The sequence below is a fragment of the Pelodiscus sinensis genome, chromosome 16, assembly GCF_049634645.1.
Source record: "Pelodiscus sinensis isolate JC-2024 chromosome 16, ASM4963464v1, whole genome shotgun sequence".
NCBI classification, from domain to species: domain Eukaryota; kingdom Metazoa; phylum Chordata; order Testudines; family Trionychidae; genus Pelodiscus; species Pelodiscus sinensis.
Window position 1 is genome coordinate 10,656,939 of NC_134726.1, and position 12,980 is coordinate 10,669,918.

The 12,980-nt window shown below is 45.7% G+C and overlaps 1 protein-coding gene across 3 annotated transcripts in view; it reads left to right on the top strand.

Moving 5' to 3' along the window:
- The window catches only part of ABAT (4-aminobutyrate aminotransferase), a 145,979-nt gene that overhangs the window by 30,060 nt on the left and 102,939 nt on the right, over positions 1–12,980 (top strand). The window contains exon 1 of one of the 3 annotated variants that reach the window (XM_075899274.1): positions 9,214–9,240. The exons of the other annotated variants lie outside the window; for them this stretch is intronic. The gene's annotated coding sequence lies outside the window, so the exon portion shown is untranslated. Of the gene's footprint in view, positions 1–9,213; positions 9,241–12,980 lie in introns of those variants that run through there. 3 annotated transcript variants of the gene reach the window in all.

Below are 12,980 nucleotides of genomic sequence, written 5' to 3' on the forward strand. Positions count from 1 at the left end.
AGCTACTGGGATCCTTGAGAGAACCTTAGGGCCTCCCAGATGCGCACCCTGGCCTGATGGGCCTGGCAGATGGCAGCTGTCTGCAGCTGCTTAAAGGGTTTCCCCTCGTAGCCGGCCTCTGTCCGCCCCCCCCCCCTCCCCCAGGAAAGCCTCCCCCTTCCTCTCCACAACGTTGTGGAGGATACAACATACCGTGACTATCTTGGGGATGTTGTGCTCCCCTACGTTGAGGTGGGTCAGCGGGCATTGGAAACGTACCTTGAGGCGGCTGAGTGTGCACTCCATCTGGATCTGGGCCTGGTTCAAGTGGGCATTAAATTGGTCCCTGCTGAGATCCAGGTGACCAGTGTATGACTTCGTAAGCCATGGCATAAGGGGATAGGCCATGTCCCTCATGATGCACAGTGGCATCTGCACATCTCCAATGGCAAATTCACGGCAGGGGGAAACGTCCCCACCTCCAGCTTGTGATACAGGCTGGAGTTTCTGAAGATGCCCGACCACCCAACAAAAATGTCTGTAAAGTGTCCCTGATAGTCGACCAGGGCTTGCAGCACCATCGAAAAGTAGCCCTTCTGATTGATGTACTGGGCCACTCAATGGTCCGATGTGCAGATCGGGATGTGGGTCCTATCAATGGCTCCCCTGCAGTTCGGGAACCCCAAGGCAGAAAATCTGGTGATAATCATATCCAGGTCTCCCAGATGGACGACCCGCCACAGCACGATGGAGTTGATGACTCTCACCACCTGCAGAGGGAGACAAAGAAACATACAAAACAGAGAATGAGGGGGGGAGTGCCTGAGCCCTTGGGAGGTGCCCGCCTTGTTCCTCTCCCCTGCCCCTCCCCCCCAACAACTAAGGAGCCATCCCCTATGAGCTCTGCTTCCCTCCCCCCCCCCAGCGGCAGGGCTGTGTGAGGGCAGGATGGCAGAACCCCCTGGGGATGGGGCTCCCCCCCTACACCCACTCCACTCCCCACAGTCCCCAACCCTCTTTTCCTGAGGGGTCCCCATTTTCCAGGACTCTCCTCCCTATGCAGGAACTGCAGCCCCAGAGTGCCTTTCCTCCTTGAGGAGGGCCCAGACGGATTTCCACACACCAAACTGGTTGCCCATCGACTGGTAGCTATCAGGGGAGGCGAGCTTCCATATGGTGATGGTGACCCGCTTCTCCAGGGGGATGGCAAGCCGCAGGTGGGTATTTTGTCTCTAGAGGAGGGGGGTGAGCCAGGTACATACCTCCAAAAAGGTGGCCTTCTGCATGCGGAAGTTTTGGAGCCATTTGCTAGCTGTCCCACTGCTCCAGGACCAGCTGATCGCACCAGTCCAAACTGGTGTTGAGCCTCCAAAAACGCCTCTCCATTGGGGTATGGTTGCCAGAGTGGAGCAGCCACACCCAGGGAGAGGTTCCCCAGAATAAGCTTGGGATCCAGCTCGTGCAGGACCAGGAAGGCAGCTGGTACAAAGTGCTTCAAAAACTGCAGCATGGCCATGTGAGGCCATTGCATGCCCAGGGGCAGCTCCGGCTCCATGGCTCAAAGGAAAAAGCTGTGGAATCCAAAACCAAAAGAGCAACCACAGCAGGTATTACGAGAGCTTTGCTGTCCCTCAAAGAGGTAGGGAGGCACGCAACAGAAGCAGAGAAACGGCTGTTTCTCTTTAAGTGCATGTCTCTGCAAGGCACCAGCTCTCAGAAGCAACTGGTGATCTAAAGCCATGCCTGAAATGGTTCTGGGTGGCCTTTTTTGCGAGAGAACATCCCATCAGTCTGGACACTGTCTTTCACAAAAGCACATCACTTTTTCGATGCGCTTTTGTGCATGGACGTGCTGTTTTGGAAGAAGCTTTTTCGGAAGGTCTCTTCCGAAAAAAGCTTCTTCTGAAAGAAGCCTGTAGTCTAGATTTAGCCTCAGAGGCCCAGAAAGGTCCGGACCATTTTCAGCTTTTGAGGCCCCCTACCCACAATAAAAAATGTTGAAAAGGACAACACATGAAAACAAAAGAAGGCACCAAAAATGAGTAAAACATCATTTGAATATTTTTTTATGTAACAAATAGTTTTCTTACTTTCTTCCATGCAAATCCACTAATTCTTGAGGAAAACTCTAGCCAAAAAATTAACAAGTGTCTAAGTTTGAGGCCTCCTTTGAGCTTGAGGCCCAGGCCAAATGGCCCTCCTGGCTCCCTCTCTGTTTGGCCCAGGGTGCATGGCCCCATTGTGTACACGCATTTGATGAAGTTTAAGGTAGCAAGTCCCCAGTAGGGTGGCTACCATTAACTTTGAAAGTGATGCAATGTGGATTCTTGTGCCCCTTTGCATTCTGGTACCAGAACTGTGCAGCAGGTGTTTCTGGGTACATGCCATTATTGTCCCATAATGCACTCATCTCCTCCCTGCCATTTCCTCCTCTTTTTCCCTCTTGAAAGCAATAGGGAACTGTCTGTTCATGCCCTTTCCGCTCTCCTCCCGTCCAGGTTATCCATCCAATTACCATAGCAGTGTAAACATGGCATGGTTATTGTGGATCCTGTTGTGCATCAAAGAATTATGGCAATCATATTAACCATGGCCCACCAAATGCTGAAGTATATCCAGAGCATACCCAGCATCCACTGAAATGAGGAAGAATCTCAGGAGGCCATGAACATACTCTTCTGCAAACAATTGAAAGCTTACCGTATTTTCCTGCGTATAAGATGACTGGGCGTATAAGACGACCCCCTAATTTTCCAGTTAAAACATAGGTTTTGGCCTATACTTGCCGTATAAGACTACCCCCCCTTCTGAGGCAACACCATTTAATAACATCAGATTTGATTTAAATAATTTTAATTAAAATGGTTTTGACTTGCAGGTACTTAAAATCCTTCAAAATCCTCATCATGTTCATCCTCTGACATAAGTTCATCAATGACATCTTGTGGTACATTTGTAAGACAGTCATCATATGGATCTAATTCCGAATCAGATGGTGTGGCTTCAGCTTTGGCTTCCCCTTCATCTTGCCACAAGAAGTTGTCCTCCATACCATCCAAAGAATTTGATATGCCACACTTCTTGAAAGACTTGATTTCTGTTTCTGCACCAATATCATTCCAGGCTTTTATGACAAAGTTACACAAAACATCCAATTGTGGCGCACGCATGTTTCCTCCTTTTGTGAATGACTTTTTGCCGCTAACCATCCACTCATTCCACTGTTCTCGAATGCGATCTTTAAATGACTTGTTTAGGCACACATCCAGTGGCTGTACCAATGATGTCAATCCTGCAGGAATAACTGCCGCATCTGTGTTTATTCTTGCCAGCCTTTTCTTTGTGCTGGTAGTTAAATGAGCCCTGAACATATCCCGCACCAGTAGGCTACGTTCTTAACGAAGTCCACCTGATCGCCTACTCCATACATTATCAAGCCATAGCTTTACCCCTTCTTCATCCATCCAGCCTTTTTCATTCACATGTACAAAAACTCCAACAGGGAACTTGATTTTCGGCATTGTTTTTCTTTTAAAAATAATCATTGGTCTTAGTTTGGCGCCATCAGCTGTACATGCTAGTACCACTGTAAAACTGGACTTCTCATGTCCTGTTGTTTTAATTAACACTGTTTTTGCACCTTTTGGATTAACAGTTTTATTTCCAACCATATCAAAATTCATAGGAGTTTCATCCATATTTCCGATCTGACTTAATGCATAGCCATGTTTCTTGCGCTGTTGTAGTACATATCGATGGAAAAGACTTACTTTTCCATCGAGATCTGCAGGTAATTTTTGTGCAATTTTGGTCTTTTGCCTCAGTACCAGATTATGCCTTTCCATGAACCTAGTACACCAGGATACAGTGGCCTTAAATCCTTTGCTGTGATCTGGGTTAGATTTGCCCCACTGAAGTGCAAACATACGTATTTTGTTTCGTGTCACTACATAACCATTTTGACGATGCTCATGCACCATGTCTGCTACGTGCTTTTCAAGTTCTGACCAATGTGGGGTGCCTCTTCTTAATGCACACTTACTACCTGCAGGGCTCATTCCCCCAGCCTTGCACTGGGGCTGCTGCTGGCTCCCAGGCCCTCCTTCCCCTCCTTCCCCCCCCCCCCAGCAGCCTCTCTCTGTGGCAGGCCCCCTGCAAGGCTGGCACAGCCCCATGCCCAAAGCAAGATAGTCCATCCCACATCAGTTACTGGTTAACCAGAACCAGTAAGCACTACCCATTTAGGGTGGTTATAACAGGTTAACCTTTCACATCCCTAGTTTCTACTTGATAGAAAATTGCATACTGTTTATAAAAGTAATTCCTACAGTTGAGCTGCAATAAGTACATTTGTTTTTGGTCTGCTCTTAGTCAGCTTGATTAAAAGTCCTTGTCTACACTATCAAGTGTTGTTGCCAAAAACTGCCTGTTGTGACAAAACAGTGAGTGTGTAAACACTACAATGTGACTTTTGTTGGGAAAAAAGCCCAGTTTGAGTCAGTCACCCCATGAGAGATACCCCCCCACACACACACACACTTTGTTGTCAACGAAGAGCCAGTATAGACACTGTAGTTCTTTTTTGTTGATAGAACTGACTTCCACCAGCATCCTATAATACCTGCCCTGATTACTCTCTCAACGTTTTTTATATCTGTTGTCCTGCAGGCATGCACCCCTCCCCTTTTGAAGCTTCTGGAACTAAGACAGCTAAGTGTGCTGTTCTGTTTGGGAAACAGAGAGCAAATGATTGGAATGCTCCTATTCCTCTACTAGGAACACAACTGCAGGCAGGCCACCATCACAAGGGTTGGGGAAGAGACTGATGCACTACACAGCATAGAGAGCTCACAGAGCTACTTCTGATGTAGCTCTTGGCAGCTTTGAGGTGGCTGTGAGTGAGAGAACTTGAAGGGAATCCCAAGATGCTCAGTGATCAGCACCATCGTCTCACAACACTGCATTGTGGGTACTTCTCCACAGTGTGTTGCCCCCAATGTGGATGTGATCTCTAGAGAGAGGGAGGAAGTATTAACACCCTTTGTCAATTTTTGTTTTTGTTGAATTTTGAGTGCCGACATAAGTTTTGTTGACAAAAATTGGTAGTGTAGACAAGACCATATGATTGCACGTGTGTAATGGAAAGTGGGTCATAGGTCCCATTTTGTGTGATTTTCTGACACATCACTCCCCATAAATAGTAATTGCTCTTATCCCTTGATAAGAGTGCTGACAGACAAAGTCCTTTATTCATGACTACAAAGACAATTTTTTAAAAATCATCAAGAGGCTTGGTTCAAGGTGTCAAATAGCTGATTAAGGATGAAGGGCCACACAAATCTGCAATCGCTTTGCTACAGGAATCTTAAAGCTTTGGTTTCTCTGTGTCAGGACCAGTTATAAATATAAATTGTCTACTTGCTATTAGTTTATGCAGTGGATCTCTTTATGAAAAACACTGCTGATTGTAGTAGTTGTCAATATGTAAATGTTGATTTGATATTCCAGTAAAAATAATATTCTCATTCCTTTTCAAGGACTGCAGGCATTTTAAACGACGGATGCATTTCCTCCTCAAAAAGATTAGAGTTCTTAGGGCTTACTTTTTAGTCCCTTAGCAAGTCAATATTTTAAATTATGAATAGAATGTGACGGTGAATGTCCCAGTTTGTTTTACCTCTTACTTTGTGATGCTAATGTGTTCTGTATCTATTTCTTGAAGGCATGTGTAACATTTATGCTTTTGATATTTTGTCTCTACCCCTTAGGAACTGCTATGTCTCAGTATTTTGTTTTGTTCAGGTGTTACAGCTCTGTGCATGGTATGGTACATTTTATATTTCCTAACAAGTCTCTCTGGCTGTTGCTTTCTAATGTGAATGAGCCACTGCCTACTGAAGGCTTATCAAATAAATCATCATTTTCTTTGCAGGGTATGTCTGGTCACTTAGGCTATGTCTGCACTATGCTGTCCTTCAGAAAAAAGAAGCAGAAAAAGCTATGTAATTTGCGGTTCACAATTTGTGTAGCTTTTTCCGGAAGAGGCTTTTCTAACATTTGGCCTGTCTACACTGACCCAGATGTCAGAGAAAAACCCTTTTTTGGAACATCCCTTCTTCTTCGTTTCTGTTTACAGGGATGCTGAAAAAGTGCATCTGCTCTTCTGAAAATTTTTTGGAAGAGCAAACACATTCCCTGGACACAGCAGTTTTACCAGGATACTAGTAGTGTAGACGTAGCCTTATAGTAAAACCATGTGCCTATAAGGATCACAGCAATCAGTCCCCAGAAAATCACAGAGGGGATCCTCAAGAAATCCATTTTGAGGCATTTGGAAGAAAGGAAAGTGATCAGGAATAGTCAGCATGGATTCACCAAGAGCAAGTCATGCCTGACTAGCTTGATTGCCTTCTGTGATGAAGTAATGGGCTATGGATATGGGAAAATTGGTGGACGTTATATACCTGGACTTAGCTTTTCATACAGTCTCCAACAGTATTCTTGCCAGCAAGTTAATGTAGTATGGATTGGATAAATGGACTGTAGGATGGACAGAAAGCTGGCTAAATTTTTGGTCTCAGTGGTTGGTGATCAACGACTTGATCTCTGATTAGCGGTCAGTATCAAGCAGAGTGACCCCAGAATTGGTTCTGGGGCTGGTTTTGTTCAACATCTTTATTAATGACCTTCATCCAGGTCATTAGTTCGCACCCCATATTCTTCATAGAAATATGCTTATGAATATACATAACCACTTTAATAGCTTTATGCAAAATACTTAATGTAACATATCATTAAAAAGTTAGAATATACACATTTAGCAGATTCTATTTGTGTACATGTACCATTCCTGCAACTAAAGCTAGAAGCATGAAGAATAAACTTGTTTTACTAATCTAGACCTACGAAATGAGGGCCATTAGAAGTACTCAAAGGAACTTAATGGCCTGGTACTCGGGGCAGTTATCTGTAAAGAGTGTTGTTTTTTCTGTAAGCCTAGACTATGGTTGATCCTGCCAAGACATGTAGCTAGGTCACCTGATGCTTGAACCCATTTTGGATGCTGTACTTTTTCACTGGAAGTGTGAGAAGTTTAAACTGAAAATAAAGAATTCCCACCTGTGGCAAAAGAAAGATAAAGTTGGGAAACCAAACACTTGGGGCTGCTGCCAGATGCCTGGACACTGCTATTTGCCACCTAAAATGACTGCTGAAAACCTTTCAGACAGTATGGGGAGAGGATCAGGCCCAAGTTGGGAGATTTCCCAGCTTATGAGAAAAGATTATTAGAACTACTATTTGGATAAGAAATTGCATGTAACAAGTCCTGGCCAGACCCCATCCAGCACCCTGCCTCTGCCTCAGGCCTAGCCACCCACCAGCACTCTGCCCTTCCTTCCTAGCCAGACACCCACCAGCACTCTGCTCCTGCCCCTCCATCCTGACCAGACACCTACCCCCAGCTTGCTCCTGTACCCTATTTTCCACCCAGATTTTGCACCCCATCCCTATCCCACTCGCTGGCACACTGGATCCCTCATTTTTGGCCCCACCTCAGAGTGTAAAGGGGCCCACAAATTCCACTAACCCTGGAACTCTAGAAGAGTTAATCTGGCCTGAGGCCTTGATCCTCAGTCTTACCTAGAGGTGCCAGGGGAAGGAGCTGTCCCATTTGGGGATGCATCAGTGAGGTTTGGAGGGGCTTTTAGAGGTTGTTTTTTTGCATCTCATTTGTGTGGTCCCTGACTGATTTTTCTGTGAGTCAGACACTCCTGACCCAAAACAGGTTCCCACCCCTCCCATAAATATAGACAATGCTGAAATGTTTGTGTTGGACATATTTTATTTAAAAACGAAGCCTGGCCAACAAGCCCCCAAGCCAAGCCCCCATCTGGCTGCAGCATCATAACAACCCTGCATCCCCACACAAACCCCAACCCTGAGACTATCATACACCAGAAACCCCTGTCCTGAGCCTCTCACATCCTCAGTCTTCTCCCAAAACACTATTGCACAAGCCACATACTGCAAATCTGTATCCTGTGCCCATCATACTCCCACGCCCCCTACCCGGAAACCCTCATGCACCTCAACCTGAACTCCTGCATCCTCACATCCACAAGCCTGTGGCTTGCTCAGCACCCTAACCCTCCTCCTGACCCCAACACTCTCCAGCCTGGAGCCCCCTCCCTGAGCTAGCAGCCTCTTCTTCACCTCCTCCTGCGCCCAAATTCCCTCCCTGTGCTTGCACCTTTCACCCCTTCCCACACTCAAATCCCTCATTCCCTATTCCCAACTCATGAAGAAAATGCAGCATCATTCTTCCCATTAAATTCATTTTTTTCTGCTATTTCTTATGTTAAATTACATTTTATTAAATTGTTGTGCCAAAAAAACCTATTTGTGCTTATTTTTAATTTTAAATAATTTTTATACCGAGTTTTTGTGTTTTATTTTTAATTTTAAATTGTGAATTGCATTTTTTGTTAAAAGAGGGGTTGGATGATGGTAAAGAAGAGGTGGGGAGGCATGAGGGTTTCTCAAAAATCATAAAAGGGGCATGACGCCGAAAATTTTGGGAACCACTATTCTAGATGGTGTGTATGTTTGTGTCAAGTTTCCTGGATTTGTTTCTTTTGTAATAGTTTAGTCTCTAATTTTTGGTTTTGGTTTTCTCTTACTTTTAGAGAAATAGTAAGGGTGTAGTAAATCAAAAATGCCAGTATCTATTTTATGGTTGTGATCTGCAGCACTTCAGCTGTAGCAATTTTGCGAGGTGTTATTCACCTAGGTTCTGAAGTTGTTTCTGAGACGGGAATGATTGATATTGCTTTAACTGATTAGCATGGTAGATTCTGTTTTTATTATACTTGCCTTCTGTTATCTTAGTTTTGTACCACTGTTGAAATGAGTTTACCGATGATTCAGAAGGGTCTGATCCATCAATTACACAGCCCATGTTTTGATGCTTTGTAAGGTAACATTACTTGGTTTTTAACCTTCCAAGTATTCACTCTTTGATTTTTATCAAAATAGACCTTTGCCTTGCATTTGAATTAGGGATGTCAATGGTTAACCTTATTGGATGAAGCTTATTGGTTAACTGGTGGTCTACCCCAAATGCCTCCATTTTAATGGTTAACCAGTTAAATATAATAGTTAACTAATTAAATGGGATTTTACATCCTTAATTAGAATTTTCCAAATTTAGCAGCTCGCTGCATGTGGACTTGATTTAAAATGATCTTGCAGATTCTGCAGGTAGGTACTTCATTTTCATTTAATCTAATTCAGTGCCACCTCGTGTCAGATCAAGTGTTTTGGTAGTTGCAAGGCTCAGTCTGTTATCACTTTAAATGGTGTTTTATCAGTAGACATAATGTTGTTTATATTAAGGTATAGGCCCATTAGGATTAGAATCATGAAAGTATCTCAGTTATGTCCACTGATAGCAACCAGATTTCTTAGCATTACTTCTATAGTGCAGTTGGTTTGCTTCACCATTCCAGGTGACTGTGGTCCATGTGGGAAGTATAATATCTTTAGTCCTTACAGAACTGTTGGCTAAATGTGATTCTTGGTCCATTTCAACCTTTGCAGAGATTCCCCACTGAGAGGAGACTATGGAAATGCCTCTACTAGGAATGTGAAAGGTTAACCAGTTAACCTTAACAGGTGATGCTTAGTGGTACCGGTTAACCAGTGGGGGCTGGAGCAGCTCCCCTCCCACAGTGGTCAGGGGGTTGCTGCACACCTGTGGGCCCTGCTTTGGACAGGGGCTTCTCCGACCATCCAGAGCAGCCCCTGTCCATGATGGGCCCGGGTGCATTGCAGGCAGTGGCTGCTCTGGCGAGGCTGGAACAGCCCCTGCCTGCAGTGGGGGGGACCACTGTAGCCTGTCTGTGGTGGGTAAGGAGGACACTCCAGCCAAGGCTGGCTTGAGCAGCCCTTCCCACTTTCCCCTTTAATCACTTAACCAGAGGCCCCTCAATCCTTGTGTTAGGATTAGCTTGTGGTTCATGAAGTATGGCAACATGGGCTTCATACCAAACTACTTTAAGGCCTCCTTCAGAATGTGCCTTGGCCAATAGGGCCAGTGCCTCTTTAAATAAGTGTCATCCTTTATATACATGTTAACCTTTTCCTGCAAATTTACCAGCAAACTAACGTATTGTGATTCATCTGTGTTCTTGTACATGTGGCTGTGCCATTCTACACTTAACCACAGATGGAATTGATGTGATGACTCAGTGGATCTTTGCTGTAGATTAGACAGGCACTCCAGCTTGTCTGGATACCATTATGTTCCAATAAGGTTACTATTTCTTTAAAATATTTTTCTCATACCCTATATTTGAGGTAAGGGACTCCATAATGCTCGATTCATTATGAGCTGTAGGGTTTTAATCCAATCTTCTGTTGGTAGGACAAATTCCTTTCCTTTTTCTTGCACATGCTGTAGGTGCATTCTAACCAAAGAATCCTCCATCATGCCTACTTGCCTTAGCTGCCAAACTTAGGGGCTCAGTATCTGTAACAATTGCTTATGGGGCAATCTGATGCAGAATCTGGGGTTCTCCCTGGATCAGGATTTGGACTTCTTCCATCTGGATTTGACTTTCTAGATTTTAGGCTTTGACTTCCCAGTGTAGGATTTGAGTTTCTTCTATCTGAATTAGCATTTTTTTCACTGGACTATCAGAACTTTCCACTGACTATAATCGTGGGTGAGCAGGATAACTTTCCTGAAAATCTCTACATTCTATACTTAAGGCATCTCCACAGTGATGCAGGACATCCCTCATTTCATTAAGATTTGGTGTTACTGGTTCTTCTACAGGTACACCTGGTGATACCAGCATATGTCAAGAGGTGAAGAAGGTCCTTGAAATTCTAGGGACCTAGATAGTGTTGATGAGTCCTTAAATTCCAGTAAGTGCCCACCCTTTGCTTGGTGTCCTGAACTATATGGTGCCAATGCAGCATTGGGTGGAGGAACAGGAATGACATCCCTTGGCTGTTGTATATCTCGCTACTGTAATTTAGAGATTACTATTGTACAGAACTAGCTACCTGTGTGACCTGTGACACAGCATCTTCTAGTGCCTGAATAGAAGTCTCTAAAGGCACTCCCTCTTCACTGTTGGGGCAGACGCTAACAGAGAAGAGGGTATCTCCACCCTCTTCGCTCTGCTTGTCTCATCCTTTACATCACTAGTCTCCTCTAAGATGACACTAGACTGCACCTCCTGTTGTGCCACTTTGGGACTTCTCTTTTCTACCTGCAGGCTCTAGTAGCTGCTGCACTGATAACTTCCTCTACTGCAGTGGTCACCAACCAGTAGATCGGGATGTACTGGTAGATCTTAGAGCCTCTGACAGGTGATCCTGACTGGTTTGTCCAAGAAGCTATCAAGTGGTGGCACTTCAGTTGTCCCTCCACCCACTGTCATGCTGCTCCTGCTCTCTGCTTTGGAGCTGCCCCCTTGGGAGCCTACTGCTTGCTGTGCATGGTGTGGGAGGAAGAAGGGAGGGAGCGCTGATGTCAGGGTGTCCCTCCTACCCCCACTCCTGTACCTCCACACAGAGACAAGGGGATGGAGGGAGCTTGGCAATGCAAATCTGTCACTCTCACACTGTGTGTGTGTGTGTCTGTCGTTCATACACTGTTCTTCACTCTCTCTCCTGACCCAACGAATAGTGGAGAGTTGTTGTTACTTCTGCTGCTTGCAAAGAGGGTTATTTTGGGTTTTTGACTGGTCTGTGCACTTCATAATTTTCATTTCTCTCTTACGCTTAAATGTAATTTTTGATTGAGTTCTAAAATGCCTAACCTGTCATGGCTGGAGCAAGCTCTACATGCTGTCCTTCACTGCAGACACCATTCCTGCAGCTCCCATTGATCAATAAAGAGGAACTGTGGCCAGCAGAGGCTGTGGGCTCGGGGCCTGTAGATGAGGGGCAGCATATGGCTCCATGGAGCCATTGCTGTATGTGCCAGATGCTTTCAGGAGTGATGCAGAGCCAGCTGAACCCCTGTCCCAGCCCTGAACCTTCTCCTACACCCAACCTCCTGCCTCAGATGTGAGTCCCCCTGCACCCAAACGCCTTCCCACAGCTTGTACGCTGAAACCCCCCCTAGACCCCAATCCCCCACCTTGGGCTAAGCCTGGGGCCCCTCCCTCACTCCAAACTCTTCGGCTCAAGGCCAGAGCCTTCACCCCAATTCCCTGTCCCAGCCTGGTGTAAGTGAGTGAGGATAGGGGAGGATGGAGTGAGCAGAGTGAGGTCTTGGGGAAGGGGTGGAACAGGGGTAGGGCCTCAAAGAAGGGGTGGGGCAGAAGCAGGCGAGGGTATTTGGTTTTGAGGTAGATTTTGCATCGCAGTTAAATAGAAAAAGCGATTTTGTAGTAGAAAAGGTTGGAGACCACTGCTCTACTGACTCTCCCGGTGGCTCCTGCGACTCAATCTTTAGCTCTGCTTCTGAAAGTACCGACAGCCTGAGCTAACTATCTTGCTTTACTTATCGTAATTAGCCCCATAGGTTGCTCTGTCTTCTTCAGTTCCACCTTACCAATGGGAATGGGAACATAAGAATATAACAACAGCCAGATCAAAGGTCCGTCAGCCTCTGGACCAGAGGGTGGTGGATTCGAGTACCTCCCTCCACCCACTCAGGCAGCAGCTTGGCAGCCAACATCAGTTGCCCCAAGGATGGAGCTGACTCCTGCATTAGGAAGGCAGGATAAGGGACACCATGAAGGGGGGAGGTGAGGTGGGTTCTGGAGTGGCTTTGGGAATATCTGCTGACAGTGGTCAATGCCAGAGGGAGGGATTACAACAGGTAATCCTCACATGATCCCTCTGCTGTCACCCACCTCCAGAGAAACAGAGGCTAGGGACACCATTCATAGAACCATAGAGCTGGAAGAGACCTCAGGAGGGCATCAAGTCCAGCTCCCTGCCCAAGGCAGGACCAATCCCAACTAAATCCACCCAGC